The following is a 13,770-nucleotide window of genomic DNA, read 5'->3' as shown; positions in this document are numbered from 1 at the left end:
TGAGCTGTCCCTTCACACAAAAAGCAGCCTCTCCACCTCCTCTTCCTCCCCTGTCTTTACAGAGAACCCTCTTCCCATCCCTCCGGACACAGGTATAACCACATGAGCTATCCCACATCTTAGTTACTCCAGTGGTGTTAGAGTTCTGCCTCCACTGACAGACTTCATTCTGAAGCAGAAAGCAATACTAATCTTACATCCCACACAGGCTGAGAATAATTGAGTTCCTGTATCCATTTAAAATCTTCTTGGTAAGTCATGTTGCACATGTAAGCTTGAAACCAGTACATTTATAAATTACTTACCAAACCTAAACTATCGAGGGATGCTACACAAAGCTTAATATTCTACCAGTGTTCTACTGTGCAAGTTTGGTGAATCAACCAGAAACATAAATAAACCTCAAAGTCCTAAGATCCCTAGAAAATCTTCATCGCTTGTGGTTTCTGGAAAAAGCATAACTTGTTGGACTACTACTTTTTTTGGTTCATCAACTTTTCTGTACCTTGGACACCCGCAAAGAGACGAGCTCACTTGGTTGCTGAGCCTGAGTTAAAATTCTGACTGTGATTTATGAAGCAGCAAGCTGTGCAAAGAGGCAGTCCCCTTGTGAATTTTCTCTTAAGCCATGGAAAAATATAATTATAAGGAATAGATGTTAGTAGGCAACTGTGGTCTGATGGTTCAATTATTGCTTTTACTATGGCATGCTACCTTAGCACATCATCATATGTTAGAATTTCAGCAAGAGAATCAAAGTTAAATGGCAAGTTTTATTTATACATTCTAATTATGCAATTAATAATCTCAGTGCAACTGTTATAGTAATCATGGCAGACATTTGCTGTACACACACGAGGGGATCACACAGAGAAATCTGTAATTCTATGAGAAGCAGAAAACACCTTTCCTCTCCATAACGAAAACAGAAATCTGTGTTAAGGCCATTTCAGGCGCTCTGTGCAGGAGATAGCCACTGTAAAAACAACACAACAGTTTCACGTCCCATTACAGCCAGGCACCCACCTGAGACTGGATGGAAAAGACTATTGTTCTTAGACATCTCCAGCTTTTGATACTTGAGTTACCAGTCAACAGAAACATGAAAGTACAGGAGGACATGGGCTTCTGTTTTCAAATGTTGCTTGCAGATAGTTAGAGCATCAGATGGAAGAACACACCAAGCTCAGTTAGTAAAAAAGAAAACAGTAAGTATGTTATTTATGAAACTCAGCTGTTGACCTTATTTGTCTGATAGGTAAACAACTACTTTTTTCTTAGTTGAAAATAAGTGTTGACACAGCAATGAAATTTTACCTGAGCTAGAATGTATTACACAAGCATAACCTCCAGCCTAGGGGTTATAAAGATCAAACTAGTCTGACCTTAGCAAAGGTCAACAGGTAATAAAATAGCATTCAAATGAGAGAAGCTGTAGCTAGAAGATGAGGGAACAACAACTTTTAAATGAAGAGCCATTACTAAACGAATACTTGGGTTTCATGAAGAGTTTAATTAAAATTTACATCAGCTACTTAAAGAGGAAGTTAAAAACAGCTGAAAATGTTTTTCTCCAGTTTATTCTGCAGTATCTACAGAATGCACTAAACCAAGCAGTGGCACTTGCTTCAAATTTACTGTAGAACGGTCTAACTTGGTCAGCAGCAATATAGCCCAAAGCCCAAATGTCCTTACAGACATTTTCCGGAAGCTTTGAACATTACACATAGCATGGTCTACTCACTTACGTGCACGCGAGCCTCAAATCTGCATGTAGTATACTGATAGAGCCCATATAGGTATTTATTTATGCACGCCATTAGATTGCATGGTGATATTTTAAAGATAATTCTGTTTAGTGAAATAACGATAACAAAATGATCTAAACAAGTAACTATACACTCTTCAATTGACACTAAATATCTAGTATTGCTATGCCAGTAATGCTGCACCATCCTAATTTAATGTATAGCCAAAACGAAGAAGCAACAGAGGACACTGGAGGCAAGCAATGGTTAATCATTCATTTAAGAGCAAGCTTACCACACGCAACCAGACCCAAATCAAAAGCACGTTCATATTTCTATGTATTGTAGAAACCACCCTAATATAGAACAGTCACATTTTGTGATGCTAAAATTTCTTAGATATCAAATTAACAAAAATGATTTTTCAAATAACAAAAGGATTAAGATAAAAATCTCAGAGAAAATAAATACTATCTTTTCAATAATACCTAAAAAATGAGAAAGGCCAATACAGACTGAGGAGCAACTTGTGAAAGATATACAAAGCAGTATTATATCTATTTTCATAGCCTTTGAAAGCAGGAACTACCAATGACACCTAAGCGCAGAAAGATAATAAAGATGCCATAGATGCAGTGCTGCTAAGACTTAAGGCCACAGCAGAAAAGTTAGGTTAAATGATTACATTGGAGCTGAGCAAGTTCCCACTCTAGACCCTTTGCTTAAAGTGGGTGAGAACCAGAGGAACTGCCAGGAATGACAGGCAGAGGAAGGGGCCTCAAAACAATTCATAAAATTCACAGCAAAAACACCTGGAACAGCTGTCATCCAAAGAACTGCTCTGACACAAGGTGACAAATATCATCCCTTTCTCTTAAGCTGCCTCAGCATAAGATTCACACATGAATCTTCCCAGCTGTGTTCATTTCTTCATAACTGGCATAACATTTCTCCATTAACACCTGCAGAGCAAAACTGACTACAATAGGAACCAAACAGAAGGCAGCAAATGTGGAGGCAATACTCAAAAGCACCTTAGAGAACAAAAGATGGACTCCTAAAATCTTTGTGTTTATTTGAGACTGGTATTATCAATTGGGATGAACAGACTCATATACATCCAATACACTGCAGACCTTCTACTGTGGTTTCTATCAAGTTCAGTGTTATCTGAAACTGTAAGAATTATTTCAAGGAGCCAACAAGCATATTATTCAGGGTGACCTTGCTGTCATGACACATTTTAATTTCTGAAAAGCTTTCTGCAAGGTCCTTCACCAAAGGCACCTACAAGGACTAAGTTGCCATAGGATAAAAGGAAAGGTTCTCTGTATGGATGAGGAATATTAAAAAGGCAGGACACAGAAGATGGGAATAAATTGGCAATTTTCATAACAGGGAGTTCACAGTGTGGTTCCAAATGGAGGGTGCTTGGACCTGTGCAAGCTAAACTACTCATAAAATGCTTTGAAAAAAAAAAAAAAGGCATATTAAGCAACAATGTTTGTAGAGTCAGGTTTTTTGATGTTGTAAAAGCAAAAGTTCCTATATCATACATTAACATGCAACTTCTTGCCAGAGAACGTTTTGCAAATTGCAATATAGAATACTTCTCAAAAACAGGAAGGCAAACATTTCTGGGAAAAATCCTAATAATAATTAAAACAAAACAACTTGCAGGTACTACCTGCATGGAATCTCTTCAGTATGGGGATGCCAGAAAAGCTACCAGCCACATAAACACATTGCTTGCTTGCCCCATTTGACACACAGCTTGCTGGACCAGAACGATCTCTGGTCTGACCGCTTGGACAATTCTTACAGTTTTGTTTGCTCAATAAAGACTTAGCCACACAAATCATCCCTGATAGCAATATACTAATGGGCCAATTAAGCAAAACAAAATAATGTTTGAATCACTTGCTGATTGTGGCATTCTTTGAAGTATTAACCACAATTATGTTTCGAAGTCAGCACTTGTAAAAGATGTTGTAAGTTTAGGAAAATATGTTTGAATCCTTTATTCACTGAAACAGGTATTCTTGATATGCCCTAATATTTTTATTAAGAACCCAAAAGATGGAGAGATTTCACCAACCAAACTTATTTGCAAATCACCTACACATTGGGCATGGGAAGAAACACATAGCAAACGGAACCTTGCTTTAAAAATTAGTGTTTTGGTTTTTTTTTGTTGTTGTTGTTGTTTTGTTTTTCTTAAATACTCTAAAATAGAATTAAAATTCTGGTTCGAGGTTGAACTGTGAACCAAAAGAGACTCACTTTCCACTTGAAGGTCATAGGGGACAGATGTTGTAAACCTTAGCAATGCCCATAAATCTCATGATGTGAGGGAAAATGGGAGTAAATGATTTTCCTATCAGTCTTTATTACGGCACCATTCTGATCTCTTGGATCTGCAAAGCTATCCATCATCACCATAACTTAAAAATTGTAAATTACACACCAAGCAGCTAAAGATAAAAAGAGAGATGGAGGCACTGTTCAAACCGCAAAAGGCTTGCCATGCAAGTGAGCAAGAAGACAGATCAAATGCGTACATGAAGTTAATGGACTTAAGGAAGCAACAAATATAGGTCAGCGTGACAGGAAGTGTTTTTAGCATATTAACTGATAGCCGCAGAGATACTGTTGTCAGGAAACACTGCAAGAAAAAATTTAAAGGACGGATACGGAGGAGCAAAATGAAGGGGCTCTGCTGGTATTTACAGGGGATTCCTTCCCAATACAAGAGCAGTGTGTTAAAAAACAGGGGTGTTAAAACTTCTCAGAAATGCAGGAGATGAAATCTTGTATCACCAGAAGCTAAGCGGATGAAGGGAGGGGGATTGATCCCTCAGGTCTGAGGATGGGATCTGAAGCTGAAAACAAACAGCTTTGGCATCGCATGCTTCCAGAGACTCCATCTCCCTGTCGCAGCAAATAAATTGTCACACGTGAACCAAAAGATCTTGAAAATGACCTTTGCAGTGGCATTCTGAATCACCACCAGAAAGCAAAACTGCATCCTTCAACCCCAGAAAAATGGATGCCGCAATAATAAAGACAAGAAATGATCAGTCCTAACCAGTATTTATCAATGTGAACCTAAATAAAAGGTTGAATTTACAAATAACATACAGAAATAAGCAGACAAAGATAAGCCATGCATGGCGCAAGTCTTGTCTGCTCTTTTCTTTTGGCTTGGTAATGAACAGAGTCTACAATTCCTGAACGTGCGCTACTTACACTGCATGCTTTTTATAGAAGTAGGTCAGTGGCCTCCAAAACAGCATGTTTCATATATATATATATATATATATATTTAGATACTTGTCTTTTTAATCTGTACCTGAAGGATATTCTCACATACAGAATCAAAGCTGAACACGGCTCATTATACCTTCCTACAGTGTGCAAAACTCTAGGATAGAGGTCTCTTTGGTTTCGTAATTAAAACTGAAAGACGAACCCTTCTTTTTGGAGTCTCGACTCCCAGCTCCAATTTCAAACCATTTACCTTGATGTTTATTAAAATCTCAACATGTCCAAAGTATTGAATTACTCAACACTCAGCAGCTGCTTGACCTCTCATTTAATCTCCTCCCTAGGTGAATACCCAAATTGAATTAAATGTTTACTAAATACGTGACTCAGGGCAAAAATCTACGCCAGTTCTGAGTCTCATGTTATGAAGTCAGTTGTTGGTGCCTGGCAAATAAGGAATTCAGTTTTCTTTATACAGCAGGTAGTTTGGCTGTAAGAAATATAAAACAATATGCCAAATTCATGGCAGAATAAACTGAAGTGAAACTACTTCTGAGAAGATTAACAGCTTCTCTTAGACCTTAGTTAAGTGGCTTGCTAAGCATTGTTATTTTCAAGTTATATTAGCAGTTTTCAATACAGAAGTTTCTACAACTTCAATAGCAAACGTCCCCGAACGTATCAGCATCTTTACTTAGCCTGTTCCTATTAAAATGGCTCTAACCACGTACTAGCATTTTATATGGTTAAGATTTAAGTCTCAAGTCCACTGCTACAGGCATTCTGCTTTCCTTTCAAGCTTTCAAATGAAGAAATACCAGCTCTGAGAAATCTGAATTCTTAAGTTCACCAGCTAATTTGCCTCATTACATCTATATCTACACCTTTAAATAATAATAAATAAATAAATCAGAGAGAATATCAGCTACACTTCCTTCCCATAGGCTGAATTAACTGACAGTGGTATGAGTAAGGTGAAGGGTTGCTTTCTGTGACAGTGTTCACTGCTCAGCAAAACTGAAGTCCAGAGAGCTTCCTTTTGCTTGGATTTATTTTGCTGTTTGTAAGATCCACACTAGTTGCTGTATTCAGGAATGACTGAGCCATACCTTTAGTTACCCTTTGCTGTTCTCCATTATACATAACAGCGAACACAAGTTCTCCTACAAATCTATGTGCTTCTGGCAAAGCTTACCGAACAAGCTGGGACACTGCTCTATATCCAGGCCCACCTGTAGCAGACCTCTAAAGCTGTACCAGGAGTACATTTTGGGAGCATTCTTCTTTTATTGTTTTATGCACATTGTAATTTCTTCTTTATTCTGTACATCATCAAATGGAACGTGTTACTTCAGTCACTCCTTTTTAATCCCAGACTGGCACTTGTCTCAAGTGCATATGCTCACAGTCACCCTACAATACCCATATCCATTCCTGAATTGCCACTGAAATGCACCAGCAGCTACATCAAAGATGGTGTTTCAGAAGCGGACCAAAATCCCAGACCACAGCATCTATTCGGGCAGCTGACAATGAGCTATGTGCTGACATAAGTTAGGTCCTCTATTCTCCGTGCAGGCCAGGAGCCTACTGATAGTCATGGTACTACATAATTGTATACCCTCAGATCAAAGTAAACAACTATTCTGTCTTTTGGTTTGTACGCATTTCAACCTTATGAGTAGGAAAACTTTACTTGAAGTTGTTTGCCAAGTCAACATGCCTAGTTCCTTTCTCCAAATCAAATTTCAAGCTAGCTTGCACTCATCAGAGGCTTTACTTATAACATAGACACATATATCATGGCAAAAACAAGGAATAGAACAAACTAAAAGATAATAAAAAAAAGTGCATGCATGCTAACCAAATGAACTGAAAATGGATCACCAGCATCAGGTAACTCATGTGACAGCACCTCCCAGAAAACCATTAAGTATCTACTTGGTACAGTGTCCCATATCTCTTTAAGAAATTTCCCAGCTCCAGTCAGAGACCTGCTGAGTTCTGTGCTCCTGATGCATCACATTTTATATTGACTAAATTTAATTAACCAAGCAATGCCCTTTACCCAACATTTGACTTTCCAAGGAAGTCACATGCCATGTGAATTCTGAAACAAGATTAGGAATATAAGATTAGGAATATAACAAACCATACTAACAAGAAATCCAGTAAACATGGACAAGGGGAAAAAATTGAAACTATCAAAGACTCAATGGTTTGGGCTGGAGAACCCAAAAGAATACCTCAAAAGAATATATATATATATATATAACATTTATCTACCCATTTGCTAGCTTTACTATTTATTGAACTTTTATTCCTTTCACTAGCCAGGTGCCTGCAGCCGCCGGATGGATGAGCAAGCACAGGCACCAAGTAAAGCCCAGCTGCCTCCCTGAGCTACCCCAGCTGGGGTACTCTGGCATGGGTACCGCTCTGCGAGTCTCCGTGGGGTGTCTGCTCCTGCAGGCCCCGTCTGTCCTATGACCTCTTTAAGTGCAGAAACCCTTATCCTTTCTCTCACTCTCCCTGTGTCTGGAAAACAAAATATTTAAATCTGAGGCAAAGCTGGTCACGAACTTGAAAGAGACCAGGACTATTAAATGTAAAGTTGAACAAACACATCTGTATTATTTAAATGAGAACTTCGTTCTTTGAACTACATTGACAAGTCTGTCAAAATGGTGCAAGAAATAATAAAACACACTGAATTTCAGACGCTTCTATTCGGAGAAAGCAGTAATTTAACGTGCAGGGAATAAGCAGATTCATAAGCAGGGAAACTAAATCCCCATGTATCACACTAGCAATTTATCTTAACATAAATCACCACAACAGCAACTCTATGTTTAATATATTACAACGCTATTAATAGGAAAGCAATAACCCATGGAATGAGATTTCAATATTGTAAACTGGGCTAATGTAGAGGTCAACAGCTCTTGGCAGCGGCGATAACTAAGGAGATGCAAATACATTTGATTTTTCCTCTCTGACTGTAAGAAAGGAACAATCGGGGCAAAGCCCCTCCAGTTCCCCACCAGCAGTCAGCAGCCACATGAGGCTGACCCTGTGCATGACTACAAGGATGCCAAGTGTACAGATCGCAGTGAGACGGGGAAGGGACACAGAGCAGGCCTGAAGACAGGCAAGAAACACAAGGACACTCAGAGGAGGAGACAGAGCTGCTGTCTCCTGCAGCGGTGCTGGTCTCTGACCCGTAGCTGGGGACTTCTCGGGCTGCAGGGCCAGAGGCAGCCGCACAGCAAAAAGCCAGGCACCCAGCATATGCAGGCGGGACCCAGGCCAAGCATTGAACCATTCCAGCCTTGGTTTTGCTGGAGCAGAAAGGTGCGGGGCCCAGGACACTGTAGTGCATGAGCCCTACCATGCCCAGCCTGCCCCATCGGCCCACAGCGACCAAAACACCATGCAGGGGACAGGACCAAATGCCACCCCTGCACATAATTCCAAGAAAACCAACCAACCTACGTTTGACAGCAAAAAATTACCAGCCATGGCAGATGTAAGCACACACCACACTTCTCACATGGCCACATTATCTAATCGGTCTGCAAAAGACATTAGGTATCAAAGTTAACATACTTGTACGTTTTGAAGCAGTGACTAACTACACATATGCTAGATTATCCCACAATGCTTAAAACAGAGCAACAGACAGGGAGGCTTTAGACTTGCTAAATCCTCTGCTTTCTTCATCATAAATTATGCTCCAGGACACAGGCTGTTACAAATTGCCATTACCAGTGGTCGTTTTTCAGGCTTAAACTTTTACATCTAGGGGAGAATGGGCAGGAAGAAATCTCACATACTTAGCTAAAGTATACATCCCAGATAATCCCACAAAACATTTCAGAATTGTAGAAGGCTTCCTTCTAGCAGTTTTCTGAAGTACATTTAAAAATAACAAGGCTAAGAAGGAAGTGAGAGCCAAAGGAAAACCAAACAGCAGCACTTCAAGTATTCTTTCAAAGACAAGCAGCAGGCACAGTAGTTAAAAGCACCCTGCGATCTAACAGATAAACATAACCCAGCCCAAGTTTGGAGCACACATGCTATCTGAGGTAAGAGGCACTGAAAAGTCCCAGGGTTGCCCAAATGACAGTCTTCATTTGTCTAAGACAGGAAAACACTTCTTCATCAAAAGCGCATACAAACATTTCACTGCAGACGAGCAGAGCACAACCCGGCACGCCACACCAGGGTCTCGCTGCAAACACATCATTTGTTACTGTGACTGCACTAAATAACATGGTGGGATACATTCCCCAATCTGAAGGAATAGCAGGAAAGCTTTACAAAGAAAATAGAGCTTTTAAGACTCGGGCTACTAGGGATATTTAACAGCACTTCCATCTGGCCTTACTTCAGTTTTCATCGAGGCTTCATTTCACTGTAAGAGTACATGTGTAATCCTTTCCAATGCTTCTCTCCCTTGATGCACAAAAAATGACTAATCCAGCATCTGCCACAACTGCGGTTTAAGTCAGAGGAAGCTGCTGTACAAAGAGATCCAGAATTAAGCAGAAAACCCACGTGGAACTAAGAGGAGAATAACCATTAGGGGCTGAAGAACAGGTTTGTCACAGGGAAAAGGTGATACAACACAGATGTAACATGTGCCTTGATTCACTCAGGTGCCTTGCTGTGGTGGACATCCTTACTACTTCTGTTAATCTTATAGACTAGGAACACTAGGGACCAGAGCTTTCTCTGTATATATGGCTGGAAAGTACCTACTGCACAGTAAAGACAGTTTCCATATAGAAAGGTACATAGGGTCAGCCGCACTGGCGGACCAAACGGGCATCTTATGAAACATTTACACTGGCCACACACACACTCATCAGGAAAAGACAAAAGTGGAGCAAAGTAAGTTAGAAAGAAGTCAAAGACTAGAGAATTGGTATGAAAAAAACTAACATACACAAAGTGGTACAAAGACTGCAGAGATCAGAGAGTCACAAAGCCAACAACAGTATTTTAACTTAACAGAAAGTGGCATGGCACCAAAGCATTAGTAATCATGAAATAATTACAGAGTAAATTACTTTAACAAATTGCCAAGTAAATATGCAAGGCTATCAATGCCTGAAATCTGTACACAATATAAATAAAATGTTAGAAATTACAGGCCTTTAATTACATTTATTCTGTAAATTTAATAAAGTACTACTCAAAAAAAAAAAAAAAAAACCACCTCTGCAAACACGGCAGTTGGCTGGAATTCTTTAACACTGTTGAGCAGTATAACCATACCAAATTCAACACCTTAGTCAAAGCTAAGCAACATTTCTTGAAAGCAAAAAGCATCACCTTCAACTTCAATAGACCCAGGAAAAGTTAAAATCCATATGCCTTGGTGTCAGACCACCCACATTATACAACGCCCTATTTTGAGGAAGTGCTTTCATAAAATCCCATGAATACTAATATGAAGAATAAAGCAAACAGGTCTTTATGAATTAATTTTGATGGCAACAGATCAGGAATGATTTTCCCAGGTATGTGCTAAGATGAGGACACAAGCAGCCCATGGCTGTTATGGCCATGAGGGAATCCATGAAGGTTAACATTCCCCCACATCATCATTTGGTCACCTCCAACAGCCACAGAATAACCTGGCTCCTTCCTAACAAGTGTAAAGCCACCCCAAAACAGGACCTACCAACACTCCCTATAATGGGGTCTATTTACTAAGGATTTTTCCACACAGGCATGCTCCAAAGCTGCCCAGAGGGTTTTGTTTGCTTGGAGGAGGGGGGTCAGGAACCAAGCACAACCCAAGACATGAGTTCAGGTGCACAGGTGATGTAAGCTGCCATCTCTGCCACACAGCGGTACAGCCTCCAGCACATCATATCTCCAGCTGCGAGTGCGATGCTGAGTATCCTGGGGAACTTCTCACGGCTGCAGCAGCCTCTGCGCATTGCCAGGACAGCTCAACAGCACATGAGGATGTTGAGGATGTTGCGGGATGCAATGCATGCACCGACCATACGGCCCCAGGCAGGCAAAGAGGGAGGGATAACTTGTTCGCAAACATGATGCTTCTCATTTCCATTATGGCACTTGAGCTTTGAGCTTGCACAATGCAGCCCAAGTTCAACAGTATTTGATATCCACATCTGGACACATCATTATTTCTATGCCAGATTATAAATTCATTTGGCAATCAACATGGCAAGAATATGAATGCCCTTTATAGTCAAACACTTTATAGGAAAATGTATATTCCAAAATCCAGCGAAAACAAGACCCAAATATTTAAGCTGTTCCGTAAGTTCAAATACCTAGAGTAGATTAAACAGAATTCAGAGGCAGTTGTAAATTCCTAGAGGCATATCTAGGTACATCAAAGCTGAATTGCTTGCTATTTACTCAATTCAATTCCTGTGCTATGTAGTGTTGGCTTCATAATGTATCTTGAAGCTGTTTGCTTTTTAACAGTTCAAATGAATTAGGATTGATTCATCTGGAGTAGGAACAGCACTCAGCTAGACTGCATGCACTGAGACCTCCTCGTTACATACCACAATTCTACTGCAATCTCACAGCGTTTGATGGCTTAAAATTTCAGTTTTGGGAGTTGTGCATTGACACAAAATTGTTGGCTTTTATTTTCAGAGAAATTCTTGGTTGTGTGTGTGCGCGCACTTTTTTTTTCTTAACATAGTAAAGCTGAAAATTGAACTAAATCATAAAAATGAATAAGAAAGAAAAGAAAAACACGTTTTATTTTCAGTACTTAATGAGCCAATTTTATGTCACTTCAATGAAATGGTAATCTTTCATTTTAAAAAGAGTGCACATACACAACTTGCTAGGAAATTCTGCAGCTGTTTTTCCTATCATTCTCCTTGGGATTCAGAATTCAGTTCCTTGCTTAGTTTGCCTCTAAAGAGCTTTGAAATCCACCAGCACTTTGGTCATGAGTGCTCTCTCTCTTCTTAAACCTTCCGTGTCATGTAACCATACCTGCTACAAAGGCAGCTGCTATGCGGATCAGCAGTGCAGCTGCAAACACCAAGCCCCAGAAGCAAGTTTCGAGAGAGCCTTTTCTGTGGCAGCTATTCATCTGAGAGGGAAAAGCATTGCAACACAGAGCTGGCAAGAAATTTCTAAACAAATGCATTAACAAAAAAAATAGTAAAAATAAAAACCAACTAATCAGGGCATGCAGCAATTATTTCATTTCAACAGAAACCCAGTAGCAGCCTAGTTCCTGAGAAACCTTACTGATACCCTGTAATTCAAAGGGGTTTTATTTGTTTTGCAGATGCACCAAATAGCAATTTTGTTCTAAACATTTACAGATAGAGATTAGGACTTCTTTCCAGGCACACAGGGAAAGGTAACACAGAAGACAGCTGCTGAATAACAAGCTACTAATGCAACACTATCAAGAATGTGAAGGAATTGCTCCTGTAATTATTTGGTGTTTAACTTCGTAGTTGTGAACTCTTTGGATGTTGCCGGGGTATTTAAACCAGAAGACCCCTGTGACACCTCCCCTGGACCTTCCTTTGCTTTCATGTTTTTTTACGCCCATGTGAAGTGAATTTATCTCCCCCCCCATCCATCACACAAACATACCATCACAGTCGTGTCTAATTGGCACCTCCTGGCGATGTGCAGGCGCGTACACAGGTGCAAACCCCAATTTCTTTCTTATCAGTTTGCAGCACAGCGATGGGGCAGAAATGGGAATGTAAACAGTCATTGCTTCCTCACAAGTACCCAAAGCACAATGGTATAATTCAACTTGCTGCTGAAAACCTGCTCAGCTGAACACTGTTTCTATACACTTAAGAAAAAGCAAAAAGACAGAAAAAAGCAATTAATCAGCATTTAATTTTGACTTAAATTGCTATACATGCTATCCAGGAAAGTTTTCCTGCTATGGACATTTTGTCAGTAGCAAGCTTGAATAAAGACTGCATTCTAAAGGGAATGAAATCATTAAGAGACAGTGTCTAATGATTTTCAATAATTAAAAATTTGTTTTAAAGTCCAAAAGTTTTGTTTTTCATAGGAAAAAGGCTTTAAAGCCCTAACTTATGACCTTAAATAGAGGTTACAAAATGAAAAAATAGCCCTCTCATAATGTCAAATTCTACTAGTTATGCTGAAAAAATCCATATTTCTAAATTCAGAAATGTTTTAAAAATTGTGTGGCACTAGCAATGCCCAAGAGCCATCAGCAAAAATAGAGAATGGACTGCAGAAATTCCCAGCTCCAAATTGCTGGGTTTCTGGTTTTCTTTTCTTTTCACTACGAGTCATTTCAATCCCCATTTATAAATTCAACAGGCAATCAAGAAATAAAAATCCTTCTACAAATGCCAGCAGCTGTTCCTGACACAGGTTGGTATACTCAAACAAGAGGACAAACTGCAGAGCACGGCAAGAACTTTCTTCACCATCGTCAAGACTTTCCAATACAGAGACCAAGGGGAAGAAATGAAACAGACATTTTTTACTATGCGTTTAAGTCCTCCTGATCTTTCCAAGTTAAGTGGAGTTTAATATTTTCTCTGGACTGCCAAGTAACTCCTGTCAGAAAACCACATGCACTTCGACATAATAAGCAGTCTCTGCTCAGGATCTTTGCTCTGAGAAAGAATTACACACCTCACCCACGGGCAGGGTGGTCTGTCACATGAACGCTGAAGCCTTTTTGGCAGGGCAGAGAGCATGGACGAGTGCCTGGCACTCAGATAAAAATAAA

The 13,770-nt window shown here is 39.8% G+C and overlaps 1 protein-coding gene across 3 annotated transcripts in view; it reads right to left on the bottom strand.

Annotated features, from left to right (window-relative positions):
• Positions 1 to 13,770, bottom strand: part of SLIT3 (slit guidance ligand 3) — a 512,041-nt gene that overhangs the window by 348,574 nt on the left and 149,697 nt on the right. The window lies entirely within an intron of this gene.

The sequence above is a fragment of the Anser cygnoides genome, chromosome 14 (genome assembly GCF_040182565.1).
Source record: "Anser cygnoides isolate HZ-2024a breed goose chromosome 14, Taihu_goose_T2T_genome, whole genome shotgun sequence".
Lineage (NCBI taxonomy): Eukaryota > Metazoa > Chordata > Aves > Anseriformes > Anatidae > Anser > Anser cygnoides.
This window is presented reverse-complemented; position numbering and strand designations above follow the sequence as displayed.